At 35.5% G+C, this 19,185-nt stretch overlaps 2 protein-coding genes across 5 annotated transcripts in view; one reads left to right on the top strand and one right to left on the bottom strand.

Moving 5' to 3' along the window:
* The window catches only part of Dscam1 (Down syndrome cell adhesion molecule 1), a 414,656-nt gene that overhangs the window by 135,488 nt on the left and 259,983 nt on the right, over nucleotides 1-19,185 (bottom strand). The gene's annotated exons all lie outside the window — the stretch shown is intronic.
* The window catches only part of LOC105149866 (uncharacterized), a 392,270-nt gene continuing 379,247 nt past the window's right edge, over nucleotides 6,163-19,185 (top strand). For all 4 annotated transcript variants that reach the window (XR_015546240.1, XM_087409859.1, XM_087409858.1 and 1 more), the window contains exon 1: nucleotides 6,163-6,271. The gene's annotated coding sequence lies outside the window, so the exon portion shown is untranslated. The remainder of the gene's footprint in view (nucleotides 6,272-19,185) is intronic.

Genomic DNA, 19,185 nt, shown 5'->3' with positions numbered 1-19,185 from the left:
ACCGAAGTATGTATCATTAAAACAGAGATTTTAATTAGCGGATCCTCTCCTCATCTTTATTCCTGCAATCCCAAAATTACGTTGTATAAAAATAATATCGTATCATTACTACGGTTTATTACTGTCCTAAATTAGAATGCAAATTTATCTTGGCTTGACAATTTTGAATTTGTCTGTTACGCGAATGGCGGAAAAGGCGTTTGTTGCGCTAGCTTTATGTTTGACAGATACCGAATGATATTTCTATCCGGCGAACTTTTTGTTTCTGTTCACTGAGATGAGTACGAAATTGCGAGCTTCGATATATGATGACAATTCGTTTCCCGGATGTATATTTTTCTTTTGCTCGCAATTCTGAAACTTCGCGATAGAAATGCAACACGATGTGCAAGACTTTTCACGCGCGACTGATTTATCGCTGTCGCGAATCGAATTTTCTGATTAATAAATGATAGGCTGAAAAATCGACATGAAAGAAATCTCGCGATTTTACATTTAAATTTGTAAATAATATAAAGCACAATCACGATTTCATCTTTGTTTGCAATTATTTTTAAGTGAAGAAGGTCATACTGTTCAATCAAAGCGCATCTTAATGTCTAATAATATTTACGTGTGTATGAATTTTACAATTTCTAGTTCAAGCAAACTGCGCTCCGATTAGTAATTCTTTCGTCTTAAAACAGTCTTAAACGGAACCTGGAGTACATAATATTATAAAATCGATAAAAATTGATAAAAAAGTAACACAAGCAGAAAATTATTCTTTTTGAGATAATTTATTAAATAAAACTGACCATAAAGGCTATAATATATTTTTGTGAAAAGACATATTTGTCAATATATTACTTATATGGAAAAATGTCGCAACTCTGATAAGGATTGAAGGAATGAAGTTGTACGATTCTATACTTTCCACAGAGTTGTAGCGTTGGCGAATTTTAAACTTATATAAAATATAATTTTAATGAATATTCATAATTGAAAGTATAACATGGAAAGAAAGAGTAAAAGTTATGCATATTCACTAACTTAATTAAAACTTTGTTCCAATTCAGAAACATTTTTTAAAATTCTCTACTAAAAAGTTATTAATTTTTGAGTCGTTTCATTTATCAACGTAGCGATAATCTGTAAAACGTAACGTAAAAAGATTTTGTAAAAAAGAAGTACATGCAAAAATATATGTAAGAAATAAAAAAAATTTGTTAACTAATCAAATTGAAAGATTTATTGAAATTGATATTAAAAGGTACTATAATTACTTGTAAAATCATCCTTTAAGCAGTAGGAACTAAACACGTCACTTATGGTTAAGATATTATTCTGTACACAGCGCAGCAACTCACATCTAATTGCACGTGAGATAAATAACGAGAGAATGAGAGAGAACGAGAGTAAGAGAAAGATGAAGAGACAGAAGTAAAACAATAGGGTGTCCTGGGAACAGGGGCGAGATGCGACCGCAGAAAGGAGAATAAAGGTGTCAGGTAATGTGATATATGGGATCGATTTGAATCCGGCGTTTAAGCCGCGAGCCATAATTCAATCTCGATCGCTTTTTCCTTCCTTCTCCATCTCTGCGATTCTCCATTTTCCTCCTTTTCGTTCTCGTCTTTGGCCTCCGCCTCTCGTTCGGCCGTGCACTATCCCTCAAGGGCACGTTCGATACTCAATATATACTTAGGTACATATCCGAGCTACTCTCCGATACCCAATCCTGCATAATATATACGCGTATCGCAAACCCCGTTGACTCCTTTAAAGCCTCGTACACATTGTCTTCTTCGATTACGGACGGATTTCTTCTGGGATTAACGCGTCGCCACGCTGCAGCCACGTCGCATCGCTCAGGTTTGATATTATACGTTTCGCAATTTTCACAACGGTGCATTACTAATGCGGACATATACCTATGGAACGATTGCTATCCAAAGTTCTTATTGCTCGCATGGGAGCAAAAGTTAATATAAAAGATGCTGCAAAAAGTTTTGACATTCTAGCAATTAGTTTGAGCGTTTTATATTATGGTAATTAGTTTGATGATCTAAAGAAGAATGTTAAGAAAAAGCTGACAAAAGGATTTTTTACTTAAAAAGAAATAGGTTTCAGGAAATCAAAATCTACAAAAAAAAAACACTATTCTTTTGACTTGTAACTTTTTGGCTGAAAAAGTCGGCTTATTTTTAATACTCTTATTTTTAATATCTTTATTTTTAAATCCGTCTAGTTAAAGTTTTAGAGATACTTCAGCAAAATCATTCTTTTCGCATACATAATAAAATGAAAATCTTCCAAAATTTCTATGTAAATGTTTGTTGTCAAATATTGTAACATGTACAAAATATTAAACAGGAGATAACGCGCTTATTTGTCGTAGATGTAACGGAACGTATATCCTAACACTGATTTCACGTTTATAATTATGAATATTTGAGTACACCTCTCGATGATGAACGCACATCCGATAACGTAACATAGTTAAATTATTGTCGAAAAAGTAATCTATCACGTTCGCGAATAAAATGGAGAATGCGATAGGAGGGCGAGAGCAGGGCGAGAGTCACGCGTGAGTGTGGAATTTATTTTATATGGGATTCTTGGCCGTTTGCAAAGCGCGTCTTACGTCGTTGACGTGACGAGACGGGACTCATGTTTTTCCGCGGGTGTGTATGTAAAACGTATATATGGAGAGACGTCTGGGTCTGGGCATGAGAGATCAGAGAGGGAGGCTCAATGATATTCGAGCGGGAAATCTGAAGATCACGTAGTAAACCTTCGCGCGTACGTAAATCGTTATCGTACGTACGTAATGCTAAGCATTCTAGCTTACTGTTTCTCGTATTCGTAGCGCAATTTTAAAATTTTTCTTTCGATATCCTTTTTAATGCCAGTGGAGAAAGATTTGTGTGTGCCCATAATTTGCAAACACATCAATTCGCAAAATATCAATGCGGCAAAGAATAAATTCTGTTTTTTTAATTATTAAGACGACTGTAAAGTACAGTCGAATATCATAAAGAAAACATTTTTTTAGAAGAATGTTTTATACAAAAGTTATACGGTTTGAACGACGAGATTTGTTTCACTTTGAGTATAAGTATGGAGGAGTTTTCAAGGCCAATTTTAAAATTTTGAACGAAAATCTGAATTATTTATTCATTATTCTTGTAGCTAACATCAAGATTCAAAACACTACAATGAATTCCTTTTGATTAAAAAGTTCAAGTATCGCCAGAGCATTAATGTTATTCAATGTGTTCGATCAACGACTAAAACCTCTTAAAGTCAAAATAATTATTTTTATTTATTATTCATATCTTAAAATTTTACTATATTAGTAGTTCATATCATAATTTATAATACAATTTTGCCATATTTGAGAGAATTATACATATAAGGTTATTATTACTAATATTATAGGAGTAATAACCATACAAATGGACTTTGTAATCATAATTTTTTATGGTCATATCTAATTGATATATAATAATTTTTTGTTATAGTCATGCAATTATAGTCACAAATACCAAATACTTTTCTCTCTGTGTACAGATTTGCACACCTGCCTGTTCATAATGTTTATTGCCCGACTTACGCGATGACTTTGCATTAGTTTTGTAGCATTTTGCCGTAACATTTTTGGTGAGACTATTTGACGGTTTTTTGCATGATTTTCTTTTCACGAGAGAATTCCACGTAATTGATGTTTTGAATTTTCACAAATTTTCCGTTGCATCAATTAATTAATATACGATCGTGATCAGTCGCATTGCTCGATATTAGTTACCTTATTTCGTTCCAATTTCTAAAAACGATCTTAATATACGTTAATGCATGTTATTTGTACGTTTGAAGCGTGCAATATAATTTGGAATTGAGAGACACGAATAAATTTTCTGATTAATTATGGTATTTTATGACAATTGGTGATTGTTTGACGATACTCGGAAACATATATAATCTGTGTTAGCTAGCATCATAGCGAGTTAATTACCGTTTGCGCGTCGGTGTGAAATTGACATTGCGAATTTCAAATCTTTCGTATGTACACACGCGCGTGAGTGTCCTTGTTTAAGATTTGACAAATAACAAGGATAAAATGACTCCAAGAGCGTTGTGAGCGTAAATTGAATCGCAACCTTTTCGAACGAATTGTAAAACATAGATATTAGCAGTGACGAGCATGACGTTGAAAAGAACATATATTCTTACATATACGATGGAACAATAGTAACTCAAAATGTAAAACATTTATTAGTTTCAAAGTAAATAACGTATTCCATGTTAACGTATGCACTTAGTCAATAATAAGCTAAATTCGAATCCTTAATGCGTTTTCTTGAATTATTTACTTTCTTTTAGATAAAATGGCGACATGTTGAGAAAGAGCAGTGGCGTCTTAGAAATTATTAAAAATAACTCAAATTATACAATTTGATATTATAATACGAAGATGCGAATAATGTTTACATCCACTATTTGACATCACTGGCTCGAATGAAGCCGGAATGTCCGATATTGATTTTTGCGAAATTTCTTCTTGCGAAATTAATGTAAAATCTTTTTTAGAATATATACTTTTGTCAATTACATGCATTTAACTGCGCCTATTTCTAGCTCTAAATCGCTCGTTAATATATTGTTGTTTATTAAATATCTCGAGAGCTCTCAATTCAGCATTAAATTTACATTATTGATATTATATTATATAAATTTTATGAAATTCGTTTCTCAAAAAGACTCCATTGATTTTCTCCAGCGAGTGTGTGATTTGCAGTATATTTTAAAGGAAATTGACCGCTTTCGAAAATGCCCAGACATGTATCCTCTTCGAGCGCTGTTTGTGCAGCGTTGCGAAGGGGCTGGTGGATTCCGGAGCGTTGCGAGGCAATGCGAGGACGCATGCACATGATACAGACTCGTGGTCTGTAGAACGAGGGGGAAAAAGGAAGCTATGGAAAACGGAGACGGTTACGCCGCCGTATATAAGCCAGACGAAGAGCGAGAGATAAACAACGCGATCGAGGGAAGGGAGACGGAGCATAGGGTCCCGTACGCGCTCGCTAACTCGCCTCGCTTCCGCGGCCGGCCGGGCCGGGTGAAGGTAGTGGGAGTGGGGGTGGGGGAGTATCAGAACGGGAACCGAACACAAGGCAGTGCACGCGCAGCCGCCGGAACGCGCGCATCAGCGTGTATCTCGTATATACGTATCAGTGGAGGTGAAGGAGAGGGAGAAGCCCGCGAAACCGCGATCAACACGGCACTGCGCGCTCGGGCCTCGCGATTGCTTGACGACGTCGATATATATCGCTTCTCAAAACACGGATATATGAGAAATCGAAGATCCTTCCTCACCGTGTGTCGAGAAGTTTGCCGCTCCAGAGTGTGTCAAATGTTTTTTCGTTTTTCGTCCGAACAACTTCGCGACACACGTGAAGTTGCAGTGACTCTGCAGTCTTGACGAGAAAGAAAACCGCCGCGCCGCACCGTCATCGTGCTCGGAGATGCATCATCATCGGTGACGCGAGAACAAGGTACGGTGATTTCAGTGTTTTCATTGAGAACTCGTGACGCTCTAGTGACGTCCATTTCTTTGTGTCGCGTACGTTAGACGCGTCACTTTCATGGCGCACTGACGACTTGACGAGTCGCCAGGCGTGCATTTAATCTTCGCCTGAATCATGTCCCGTGTCGTCGCGGCGCGGCGTAACGGATTCAGATTCGCGTCGGCGAATTAACGTATTCCTTCAACCTTGGCTCTTTCTAATAACAGAACGATCGAGCGACGCGTGTCGAAGGTCAAAGGGTAGTCGGTGTTGGGATTTTTCTGCGGTCATTTTGGAGTGTTCGTTCGCGAGAGTCGTTAGTTTCTTTTTTTTTTACCGCGAATTCGAGAGTTTGAAATTATTTCGGGGCGACGCGTCGAATTATTTCGGCGCGTCGCGGCACGCCAGGCGAGCGCGACTCGCAAGCGGCGCGAAGTGAGCCGCGCGTGTCGTAAAGTCACTCAAGATTCGAATATCCCGCCGCGTTCGAACGCCGGGGATCGCGCGCGCTCCCAGTAATCTCGCGGAACTCCGCGACCCGCAATCGTGAATTCGCGAGTGTGCTGTGCAAACGCAGTCGGCGTGAGAGCGGTCGAGTGACTTCTAGCGATGCGCCTGCATGGAACGAGGATGTCGCGGAAGGAGGAGGACGATCTAACGATCGATCATGTACGTCGCTGAGGAGCTCCATTTTCTGTCACATCCAACTCACGAGTTGTCCGGTGAGTCAAGGATTTGTCTTTTTAATTTGTATTACGTGACTCTGAAATTGAAATTTTAAGAAAATGTCTTTATGATATTGTCCTTTTTTTTCTTAATCGTGCCTCCAGTGTACATTAAAGTAATACCTATAGCGTTGCTTAAAGTTAACGCAATTGAACGATCTTTGTTTCATTTTGAAAATAAAAATTCGAAAAATGAGAATGAGAAATATGTTACTTAAAATTATGTAAGGCTGTGAAAAACAAATTTTCACGAGATAATTGAAGAAAATATTCCTTGAATATCCCTGGAATTGCGAATACCAATATAAGAATTAATTTCTGTTGTGTAAAATTTGAAAAACTGTAATGATAAATTCATATTAATAATTCTGATAATTTAAAGTATGTGAAAAAATGCGTTCTATTTTTCTATCCAACATAGAACCACTTTCTTATAAAATTCGATAAAATATCGTTGATTTCAATATTACATAATATAATTTGATTTATGTTATTTTTTTCGTCTCATTAAGATTGATTTTGGAATCGTTTGTAATATCTGCTTTTTCCAACGATTCTTGGAATATTCGATATAACTGTATTGCACAGCACAATTATATATACAGAGTAGCTATAATTGCTACAATTACAAAATCGTAATATTCGAATTTATGTAACGTATATATTTGGCGTGTAAATAGACATTACGTAAATAAATAGATATTCCTAGATTAATAACACGTGTATGTAAATTATGATTTCATAATTTCTATTTTTATTATTAACAAATTGTATTTTTATTAAATATCTATTATTCATAATACTGCTATTAGTAATAGGAACAAAAAAGAAAAGAATTTACGCAAATACAATTTGAACTGGTATAATTGTTTTCCGAATTTCACATATCTTATTTATACATAATTTTTACAAAGTAGTATATTTTTCTATGGACAAAACGGTTTCAGAAATCAAAGTTATATGATCCCCTTAAAAAAGAATTATTTAAATTCATGCCTTACGGTGTAATTCGTAATAATATACATATATCATTTAGGTCGATTGCACCAACGTTATTTTGACTTTAAGCGCGAGGCTTAAAATTCTCTCTCCCTTTTAAAGCCGAGAGAAAGATAATTATTATCATAGCGTAGTGATAATGATGAACAAATTCAAACGCTATTGAGATAAATTATGACAATCAAAATCGAGACAAAATTATTTTAATCTACTATGACGAACTTAATCGCGGATGTATTCATGAGATAGAAAACGGTGCAGTGCGCATTCGACTGTTCGACGAAAAGATCGTTATAGTCTGGTGCTTCCGTGAAAGGTTGAAGAACGCGACACGATTCCGTTGAAGAAGACCACCTCTTCAAGTAGGCGCTTAAACGTCAACATCTTGGAGAGCCCAGTCATTCGCTACGAGTGCATCCGTGGAGTGCGGCAGCCGCATCGTCTGTCCTCTCGTGACGTCTTGGTTTCCTCTCGTCTGTCCCTTTGCCTCCCTTTGCCTTTGCCCTTCTCATCAAGAGAAGCGGCAAGAATTAATGCGCGGTATAACGAGGAATTCATATCAACGAAATATTTCCAGCCGTTCTATTAATTGCGCTTCCATTTCCGCTCCACCGATTGCATTCGTGATATATATCATATATGCGCGAAATATGTTTCAACTGAAGTTGTTTACTGCACGGGTTATACTCGCGAGTCGCGGCAAGATAATTCGGAGCATAATAGTACGCTGGAGTGAGACAGCCAATTGCAATGTTTATTTAGAGAATGGTAATTTTTTTGCAAATTATGTTCGTGCGAAAATCGCGGAAACTATTCTACCGTAGGTAATTTTGTCGTGGTTTCCATTCGAAGCGATATTGGTTATCGAAGTAATTTGTTACAAAATATATTTTACGCAGGATGATTTTTTTTATAGCGGTGAAATTATTTTTTACAAATATTTTTGTATTAAGTTTGTAAAAATTTTATTGAGGAAAAGGTCATTATATATTATATATGTGTATATATATATATATATATATATATATATATATATATATATATATATTTGAAATAAAATGGCTAATGGTAAAATATATTTAGAATAGTGTAATTTATTGCGCGTGAATTATATTTGAGATATAATAATTATCTTTTTCTTAAGTGCCAATATGTATCAAAAATATTCTGATAACTTATGATAAATTATATTAAAACAAGATGTATTCAAAATGTTAATAAGAATATTCACGGTTCGTGCTATCATATTTGATTTTAAAATATATTCGGTTGTATTATGTAATGTAAAGAGTCAGTTTAACGCAGAATACGAACATAATTTACAACAAACTATATTGAACGTAATATGATCTGTTAAACCTAAGGCATATTCAGTATACCTACGTACATTGTTCGTAATATTCCGCGTAATGTAATATATCGTGGATTGTATTGAAGCAAGATAGCAATGTGGAATATGTGTGAAACAATATCTAATCACAAACAACATCCGCGATATACTAGATTAGTTCATTCCAAAGTATATTGCTCGCGGCGTATAACATACAGCAAAATATATTCGTATCTATATAACTCGGTACAATGCACATGGGTTTATCACGAGTAATAATTCGGCGCAACGTAACTTATTGCTACCTATATATATTGCGAAATGGCTTATTGAAGATTATGCTCGAAACTATTATCGATTCTGCGGAGAATATTATAGCAATTAGTTACTTTATTACTGGAGTATATTTGGAGTAATGTAATACCGCGATTGATAGACAAAAATAGGAAACGAACGCAGGTGATAGAATTGATGGGAAAGGGATGGGCAAAATCACGGAGTAGAGGAAGGCTGGAGAAAATTGAAGAGGTCGCATCGTTGATGAGTGCGCTGAACCAGGGCTCTTCAGATCTAGGGGAGGTCCTACTCTAATTTCAGCGAGACGCTTCTCCGTGTCTCTCTCCCCATTTTCGCGGTCTTCGTTTTAGAAAGGCTGTATGTCGAAAGTGAGACTGTGTGCTCATGCAAGTATGGGAGAGAGGCGCAAGAAAGAGCAGAGACGAATCACTTGTCCTCGAAGAAGTTCCATCCGTCGAGTGCGGTGAGAAGCTCTCTAAGATGAGGTGACGGGAAACAGAGGACTGGTCTTCTGTCCGCGACTTTCCACCTCGCTGAGAAATTTTCCAATTGAGCGCCTAACTCTGGAACCGGATTAATGTTTAACCCCGTTAACAATAGACGCTTTTAAGAAACCTTGCCTTCGCCTAAAAACTCGGTTGAGATGCGCCACTAAAAAATGCAATATGCTACTTAAGCCGCTTGCACTTAAGCAATATTTTTCACCGCAGAACTTTATATGGTACATTTTGTAACAAGCGAATGTTATGGGAGCGTAAAATATAACACACGTACACACACATCGACTTTTATCACTTTTATCAAAACAAATATATATTTATAAAATTAGAATGAGAAGATGTAATAGATTTTTATTAAAAAATATTTAAGCACAAAAATTTGTGCATATATAAAATAAATAATTTTAGAATCAGATTAATGACAATAGACGATTAATAATATAATTGGACTTAAATTATTTAAGCTTTTTGCAAAATTTTGTAAAATTTATTACTTATAAATAATTGGATTTTTTGTTAGCTACTTTGTAAAATTATAAAAATAAGTATATCGCTATAATTTATAGTAAAATTTTACCAACGTTCTTAGAGTATTGTCATTTTTTTCTTTGAAATTTTCTTATGAAGATTGATGTTATATTTATTTATCTTCATATTTTATTTTTGTTATATTTTTCAATGATTAATATCGATTGTTATGTAGGAATATTCATACAATAATATGCGTGTTCATATTGCTAATATATTCGCAAATGCAGCGTAAAACTTATTTAAATTTATCGAAGATGATGAGACATTAGTATGCTAAATTTGTGTAGAATGCAAATCTGTTTTTTTATAAATTATATTGTTTCCAAAAACCGTCGTTATTATATACGTAAATGAAAATAATCTATGATTCTTCCATTAGTCTCTCTATCTAGTCGACCAATTTTATCAACGCTATTACTTTATTATATTTACATATTTACCATAATTAGCGCGATAAAATTTGCGGATTACAAACGGATACGGCGACCGGACGAAAAGAGAAACGGAAATGCATGCAGAGGGTGGCCTGGCGTTTCATTTTGAACGAGGAGAGCATTCTCCACGGTCGGCTGGTTCGTTCTAAACAGGCAATATTACCTATTGACTTTGGCTCGTAGGGTTGGCTGATGGTTGACTAATTGTAAGCCGAATACGAGTTTTAGCGGAATTTGTTTATATGCAGTTTTACCTTATATCAATTTTAATTTATTAAGTTTGATCGTTGGAATAATTAAATAAATATTAGAATTAAAATATTACATTAGCGTAAAATTATACATTCTCTTTTAAAAAGAAATGGGACTATACATTATCATAAATTAAAGATTTAATTAAAATAAATCATTCCAAAAGCTGAAGAAAAATTAGAGAAGGAAGAAACTCGAAATGCTCTTTGATTACAAAATCACTTTTTTCTCTAGTATCTTTTTTTCATTTTTAAAATGTTACTCGACCCGAATTATTCCAAGCCATATGTACATCCGAATTAAAGTCTCCTGGTTTTCAACGGATGATTACTTTGCCAGAAATTTTTGTCGAAGCATGATCTCGGCGCATGTTCATTCCGACAGCTGTCCGATTTGTCCCGCGTCTGGTGCATCTCCAGCATCTCGCGCTTATTCAGCTTCACATTCGAGTTCATGGACGCTCGTAAAATTTCGGGTTCTGGCCGCGAGTACGTAGATTTCTTTGCGTTTTACTCATCCTATGATCTCATCTTTGCATCTTACTCCTTTTGATCTCTTAATGCATCTTTACTCAGAGAGACATTCTTGGACTGCGGTGTTTTATTCTTCTTTTCTTCGCATCACATAAAATCCGACTCTCTGACGATTCACGTGATTATAACGAGTTTTCAACTTTGAAATATTGATTTTACTTGACTGAATAAACGCGTCTTTATCACAATGATTATTTTTCAATCTTTATTATGTAAATTTGTTCTGTTTGATTATTCGTTGCACGTTGGATTTGTTATTGCGGAAATGATCATATATATATATATATATATATATATATATATATATATAACGTATGTTTCTTTTGTAAGAAGTATTTTCCTGAAATTGTAATAATAAAATCCGCTGCCATATGGTGTGTACATGTCAGAAATAATATTACAGTTAGTGTGTCTCATATCGTTATCATAATTTTTAGTAATATTGCATTCCAATAATGTTTGTCCGGTTTTAATTACATTTCATACAGTAGATACATACTGCCATTCACGTAAATTCGTGATTGCGAATATATGGAAGGAATACAGTCATCAAGAAAAATAAAACATACATTTTTTTAAGTTTTTTTACATATTAAAATTAAAAATGCGATACGCAATGATATTTTAAAACTTAAAGCTAGTTGGTTTCCATATTTGAGTGTCCGATAATTTGTTATATTACGTTTGTAGGATTGCAAAATTTGGGATTTTTAATGTGCTTTTAGCGGAAGATGAGAAAAATTTCAGCATACACTATCGCTTAAAAATTTGGAGCACTCTGTATTTTTTTTAGATTAAAACACGATTCTTTATAGATATAATTATTTTATTGAAAATATCAATTTTTATTTTTGAACGTTCACTATTTGAATAAAACTAGGAATAAAATTTACGATTGAAACAATATAAATTTTCGTACTTTTTTACAATGTTAATAAATAAAGTTGATCGAATTTGCTTTTTAAAATTTAGTAATGTTCCAAATTTTTGAATAATATATATTTTAGAAGCTAATAGAGTTACTTTTCGTATTTACGTAATTTTAAATATAGGAAAGTGTAATGGATTAACAGCTCTTTTTTTTGCCATATGTGATAACTTATGAACGGCACTGTATATTTTCGCATCTCTATAATAAAAAGCTCTCTGATCCAAATATCGATGGATCAGAGAGTACGGCGGTATGTCGATGGTATACCATTCGTCATATTATCGGTTTACCGGTGTGTATATTTTTTTACACGTTCTAATTATATCCGTCGCGCGCCCGATCCTACGTACGGTCAATCCGGATTTTGGTCGGTCGACGGGCGAAATAACTCGAATCATATTACACGTGCGTTAATATGCTGCGTAACGCACTGACCCATGCTGAAACGAGCAACGAATAATAAACGAACGGATTGGTAATGGAACGCTTGGATGCGGGACGCAAGACGAGACGATTTTTCTCCTCCTCCCAATAAATGAGTTATTTACCATTCGGCGTTTGGTTTCCAATTTTCACCACAAGATCTAGTCATATCCGGGAGATCACTGCTTTTTGGAGTCATCGAAGCGTATCGATGCAGAATTATATTGATGATATGATGAGTATCGTCATTATTATCAGAGACAATTTCGCAATGATTTGTATTGATAGAGATTGTTAGTACGAAGATTATTTATATTTAACGAACGATATTTTTTACTAAAATATTAACAAATTTAGCTAGATCTGATCAAATTTATATAGATCTGAAAATAATTTTGTTGAACTATTCGAAATAATTATATAAGAGAAACTTAAGCATATAACTGAGCAATATTGCAAACTTTTGACAGTTTGAGCGTCCACATAATTATTTTGACAGTCAAATAATTATTTTTAGATTTATATATTTAGCTAAATTTGTAGATACTTATTTGTAGATAGTAGAGTAAAACCGATCTTACCATCTAGAAAAGTTCTAATTCAATCAAATCAATCTTTGAAAAATTAAAGGTTAAAATAAATCTATGAAGTGGCAACTAACTAAGATTATTTTATGACATGTGAACTTTATTCATTAAAGAATTAAACAAAAGTTTATTATGTCAATATTTATTTCTAACTTTGATTTTGAAAAGTTTTTACTCACGTCGTTATTTCTACGACGTGTGATTCTTACAATATAGGAAAACTTGTTGCAAAATTTTACAATTTCTTTAAACATAATTTAAAGAAGTGTATTCGCTTCCAAGTCCAGGCGTTCAATTTGACCAGTTGATCTGCAGGAAGTCGCTGCGAAGGCTCTGGCGATATACATATATTGGTCTCTGGCAAATTCGTGTCTCTTATATCTTCGATAATTATTCATTTTCCTGCGCGTAATTTGGTTTGATTTAATTGCAAACGATGGATCGTCCGTCGCGTTTGCAGAGGTTTGCCCGATTCTCCTCTTGCGCTCCTCCCTGCACTCTCTTTCTCTCTCTCTCTCTCTCTCTCTCCCTCCCCCCTCTCGCTCGCTCGCTCTTTCTCTTTCTCTCTAACGGTAACGACCCTTCATGGATTTCCCAGACTGGTTCAATATAAACTGCAATTTAATTGCTGAGCCGGCCAATAAACCATGTTTCCTCCGTAATTTCGTGGCCGAAGACTGCTCATTGCAAAATCAAGGAAGCACGATCGAATTCGGCAACGATTGCAATTAAGACATTTTTCCGTCTTATTTCTGTCCTTTTTATTTCTTTGTTTTTTATCAGAGATCGCAATCGTGTTTTTAACCGGTATATGACCCTTTTAATTTTTGATGCCCATTATTAAAGTCATTGCAAACGATTAAATTTGTTGTTCACTCAATAATTTACATGTTAATAAGTTTTATATAGTAATTATTTAAAAATTATATGTTTTTCTACATGAAAAATGTTAACAGATTCATCGCCCCTTGTAATTATCCATATTAAGAGTTATTGTTTTACAAAAATTATATTTGTGTGCATTTTCGGTCGATTCTGTACATTACAATTTACGCATTGCGTGTCCTCAGTTGTAAGCGGCTAATTGGCAACGTGAATTAAATTAATTTAGTTTATATTAAATTGGTATTTTAAATGTTATTTTGTTTGATTTGTCATATATTTTCTTCATAATTATTTAAGCAAATTCGAGATAAAGAAAGAGATGTATTTCTCAAGAGGATACCACCGAGATTTTCGGTGTTGCATCATATATTATTCGAGCATTGGTTGCGATTGAAGCGATTATGAGCCGAAATTCAAAATCATGCGATCGAACGAACAAGCGATCGAAATCATGCGATCGAACGAACGGATGAATGAATGAGTACTACTCCGTTTATCCGGCGACGACGGTAATTACTGTGTCACGCGAGGTCGCCTCGCGCTATTAAATTAATCTGCCGCCATCGATATCGCCTGGTCGTGGCAAAATTCATAGCCTTATGGCGATAAATACTTACGCAGTTACGCCGAACGATCGATCCCGCCGTATTTCACTCTCGACTCGCGATTTGTCACTTTTTATGTGCCTTTTATGTCTCGACCTGTTTCTTAAACACTCTCTGTATTTCTCTGCTCTATCGTGATCCTTATCTATGTTACCAAAAATACGTGCATGTTGTGTATTCGTTATATTGTATACTGTTTGCTGTAGTATACTATTTGCTGTAGCATCGGAAGAAACGACGATGTTTACAGCTACGTAGTAGGCGTAGGTAGTATCATGGGATATTGGGTGACATTCGATCAGGTGTTGAGAGGGATTCCAAAGGGTGGTATTGTGTCACAGGAAGAGGTAGAAATCCATCTGAGACTGGAGAGGAATTTCTCTGCTTGAAGTATTATCGATCTTGCATCACTCGATACTGCAATGCATTAACATCTGATATATCTGTTAGAGTCATTAGAAAATTACCCATGTTTACTGTAGCTCTTTCGCTAATTGATTCTTGCGAATTAACAATTGTGTTATACATTACGCATTTTGCGTAAATTCAAAACATTATGTACATGTTATATATTATAAAGTTTTACGGGTATTTTATAAAATATTAGAGATAGGAAGTTTTTCAAAATTATACTTCCATACTGTTAATGTATTTTTGTTAAAGAAACTTTTTTTAATTGCACAATTTTATTAATTGTAATAATATTACAAAAATTTTAATATAATATGCGACATACTTCGCGAAATCTATAATATTTTTAAATAATTTTGAAATGTCTTCTATTATTACATCAATTTTAGCGAAATGAAGGGTAATGAGAAAAAACAAAATTGACAAAACGTTTTGAGAAAATCTGTTCAACCGTTTATATCGATTATCGTTTCTATCTACAGAAAGAATCTTACACTTTCTTGCTCTTGCAATTGCACGTTTGCACATCGGTAGCGTGATGAATGAATCTTCGAATGAATAAGATCATTTCCGTGGAAACTCTCTCCTTAATAAGTCCTTGTTTAAACGGAGGTTTTGCGTCCATAGCTCAATTGGGATTCTGCAGTTGAAAAACGACCGTATTGAATGAAAACCTGAGATGCGTTCGCAATTCGCATGCTTATACAAAAAGATTATATGGTCTTTTTACCGTATGCGATTTCAATGTGAATTTTGCAACGAAAATTGCTTTGCCTCGAAATATGCGAGAAAAATCCGTTAAAGTGTAGATGGGAGGTTTGGAGTGAAATATGAATTTATATGTTTATGGAAGATATATACATTTCATAAAATAACTATATTTTCAAGTTTGATATTTTGCTGTGGACGGTAACAGTATTTTTGTCAAAAGTATCCAAAAATATTTTTGTAATTTCAAGATAAATTAATGTTAAATTTTATGTAATATTTTTTTAAATTAAATAAAATTAATTATCGTCTTTTTCAAATAAATCGACGAATATTATAATGTAGATGGAGGATTTTGAATTTATGGATTTAAAAATTAAAATTTATATAGTAATATTTAATATTGTACTTAGATTTTTTATGTATGAGCTAATGTTAAAAAACGTTGTATTTTTTTAAATTTACGGCAATATCAAGTAATTATCTATTTTTTAAATAAATTATCGTAACTGTATTATTAGTTGTTTTCAACTGCCTTTTTTCAATTTCATTAAAATGAATGTGTTTTTTCATTGACGGATCTTAAGCGAGATAAAGTCACAACCGCTTCATCTGGAATGTCCATCACATTACTCTTGAAAGCTCACGGCTCTCTCGAGAGACGCACCTTTCCTGAGGCGCGCGTGTATTCATCGCGTAATTAACGTTTTGTAATTATAGGTGCACAATAGAGAGAGAGAGAGAGAGAGTGAGAGAGAAAAGGGGAGGGGGAGGGAGAGAGAAAGAGAAGTTGGACGTTCTATACTCGCGCGAACGTGTTCTCACTTCTCGATTGTAGGCATTACGAGCTTTCACTAGGTCGCACCGCATGAATAAGGAACTCTGAAGAGGGTGTTATGTGCATTATGGACCTCTCAACGATGGTCCCAGAGTCAGGGTTTACGAGCTGTTCATCGGTCGAGACCTGGCTCGTTCTTTAAAGCGGTCAGCTTTTTCACTGTTCTCTCACACTCTTCTTCTCCTCTCTCTCTCTCTCTCTCTCTCTTTCTCTCGTTTTCTTTCCTTTTGCTCCTCTTTTTTTGGACACTTCTATTCATGCGCACGCATTTATGCTCGTTCAATTCAAAGGCTGCTTACTTAGTTAATTATGTATTTTGCAAACGGTGCTAGGGGAATGTCTTTAAGTCATCATCACGCCGAGAATGATCCGCGTTTGTAGGAAAACTGTTAGAAACGATCCTCCCCTCTATATCTGTCTCTCTTTCTCTCTCATTCGAGACACTTCGGCATTGACGAATGGAGGTGGTTGACCTCTCGGTTCTTTAAAAGACGCCCTAGCCTCTCTCCACCTGACGCTCGCAGCAATGAAGCTGTATGGCGATTCTTCACCGCCGAAGATAGGTCGGTTCGCGAACGCGCTAGGTGTCAATGGGATTAATGTTACTCGATTAATAGGACGGTTCGCTATAGGTGATACGGAGAAGCCGAGTTCGGTTAATAGTGAAGTGTTAGCCGTAAATACAATCTTTCCCGCTCTCGAGTAATTTTCGCGAAGCTCATTTAGCTTTATCAAAGTAGTCGTAACCGAACGTCTTCATTCTATCGTAAACGAGAGAAACACTGGGATTTTCGATCCATTGGTTGATAGCTATTGACCATCTTTCTAAATCACCGCTGTCGATCGATTCTTCGGCTTGATCGGTTAGGATAATGTAGCAATGAAATGATGGAACAGAATTGCAAGGCGAAACGGGAGGGAAGAGAAACAATAATAGTCCACCGCGCGCGGAGTATATAGTCTACGTTAACGCGAATAATGCGGAAAGTTAGCCCCGACTGATCGACACCGACGTTGTACGTTGTACTCACCTCCAGTCTTGCGGTCAGACGGGCGAACGGAAGTTATGTGTTTGGATCGCTTCGCGTAACGCGCGGCAAACTGCAACGAACTATTGCAAGCGATGAGGGAATCATTAGTCAGGTCGATAAGTCCTGCGTTGAATCATAAAGATAGTGCAACCTCTATTATCCCCATCGTCCATTTTCACACTTGCTCGTTATCACTGCATCCAACTGTCTAGAGACAATAATAGGCATAATTTTGCTTCTATTTAATTTTGCTCCTTTAATACAGTGGAAATGTTGTATTATTTTATTATTTTTCTTGATAGTACATAGGAAATAAAAATCTGAATTCTTCGAAAAATTGATTAATCAAACTTGTGCTCCGTTATAATCGCACATGTCTTTGAAAGCGTGCCTATATAAATGGTATATTTCATCCAAATTTTCGCGTAATTAACGGTAAAGTTAAACGATGAATTCTTCTCTTTTTCCACTAAATGTGAATACGTAATTTTTAACGAACAGAAAATTTTCTGGAGTCGCAGTCTATGTTTCGTTCATTGAAAGTTTGAATCACTCACCATTTATCAAACTTGAACAAAGCTTAATGAAGCGAAATACAATGGCATAGCGGGAACTATGTTATTAACACTTGTTGGATTACTCCTTTTATTTTCATTTTTCCAATATTCGGAGCTTTTACGCAATCCGGCTTGAATTCGGTTTACGCGGTGCATGAATCTATGTAAAAATTTATGTTACCACATTTATCCGCAATTATGTTATTGCGACATTGTTAATTAAAGATCCTCTTAATTGCGCTTTTATATTACATAAAATATGTCGATCAGTTGTTCGAAATAAATAAAATATCAACAGCGCAATCCCGATATTAAAGCCCTCGTTATCAAAATTTCTGCTCAACGTAAATCGTATTCAATGCGAATCTCTGAGGATTAATTCATTAATCTCTTGTATTAATTCGCGAATTCCACGTGTGGAATTTTGCGTTGACGTAGTTTCATCTTTTGCTGTCCGGCTACATTCCTCTTCCGGACTCCGACTGTGCTTGCTTTTTTCTTTTTCCCCGGTTCATTAATTACGACGAATTCCTGCCGCTTAACAAAACACTTTTTACTTTTGTCAGACTCCGGCACGAGTGCCATTCGGTTGCGAAATTGGTCACGTGGCTGGAAATGTTTTGTGAGCATGTAGCCGCGAGAGGGGGCGGGGGAGGGGGATGGGGGGGGGAAGGGAGGAAGGGAGAGGATGAAAAGAAGGACCTAGCCAAGGGGATGCGCCATTTCGATCGAACCCGATTTGTTACGTAAGCGAGTATGCCCGGTGTTCCGCGAGAAAATCGTGTTTATCACACCGTGAAAACCCTTGTCACGTGCAGACGCGGAAGACGTATCTAAGTTCGTAACTGTAACGTTCCTAGTGCAATCCGCGCGCACTCGGTGCACTATCCGCACGTATTTCAATTTCGTTTATGATCCCGTCGTGCCCGAGCTCAATGAATGCAATGCTGCTCATTCGAAGCATTCCCAGGAGTTTGATTTGATATATCGTCTGATTAAAGTTGCGAAGTTGAACGATGATTACTGCAAAGTTGATATCCCATTTTTAGAATTACGACA

This window comes from Acromyrmex echinatior, chromosome 9 (assembly GCF_024713525.1).
Source record: "Acromyrmex echinatior isolate Ae372 chromosome 9, ASM2471352v2, whole genome shotgun sequence".
Classification (NCBI taxonomy): domain Eukaryota; kingdom Metazoa; phylum Arthropoda; class Insecta; order Hymenoptera; family Formicidae; genus Acromyrmex; species Acromyrmex echinatior.
The sequence above is the reverse complement of the archived record's forward strand: the minus strand, read 5'-3'. Positions and strand labels throughout refer to the sequence as shown.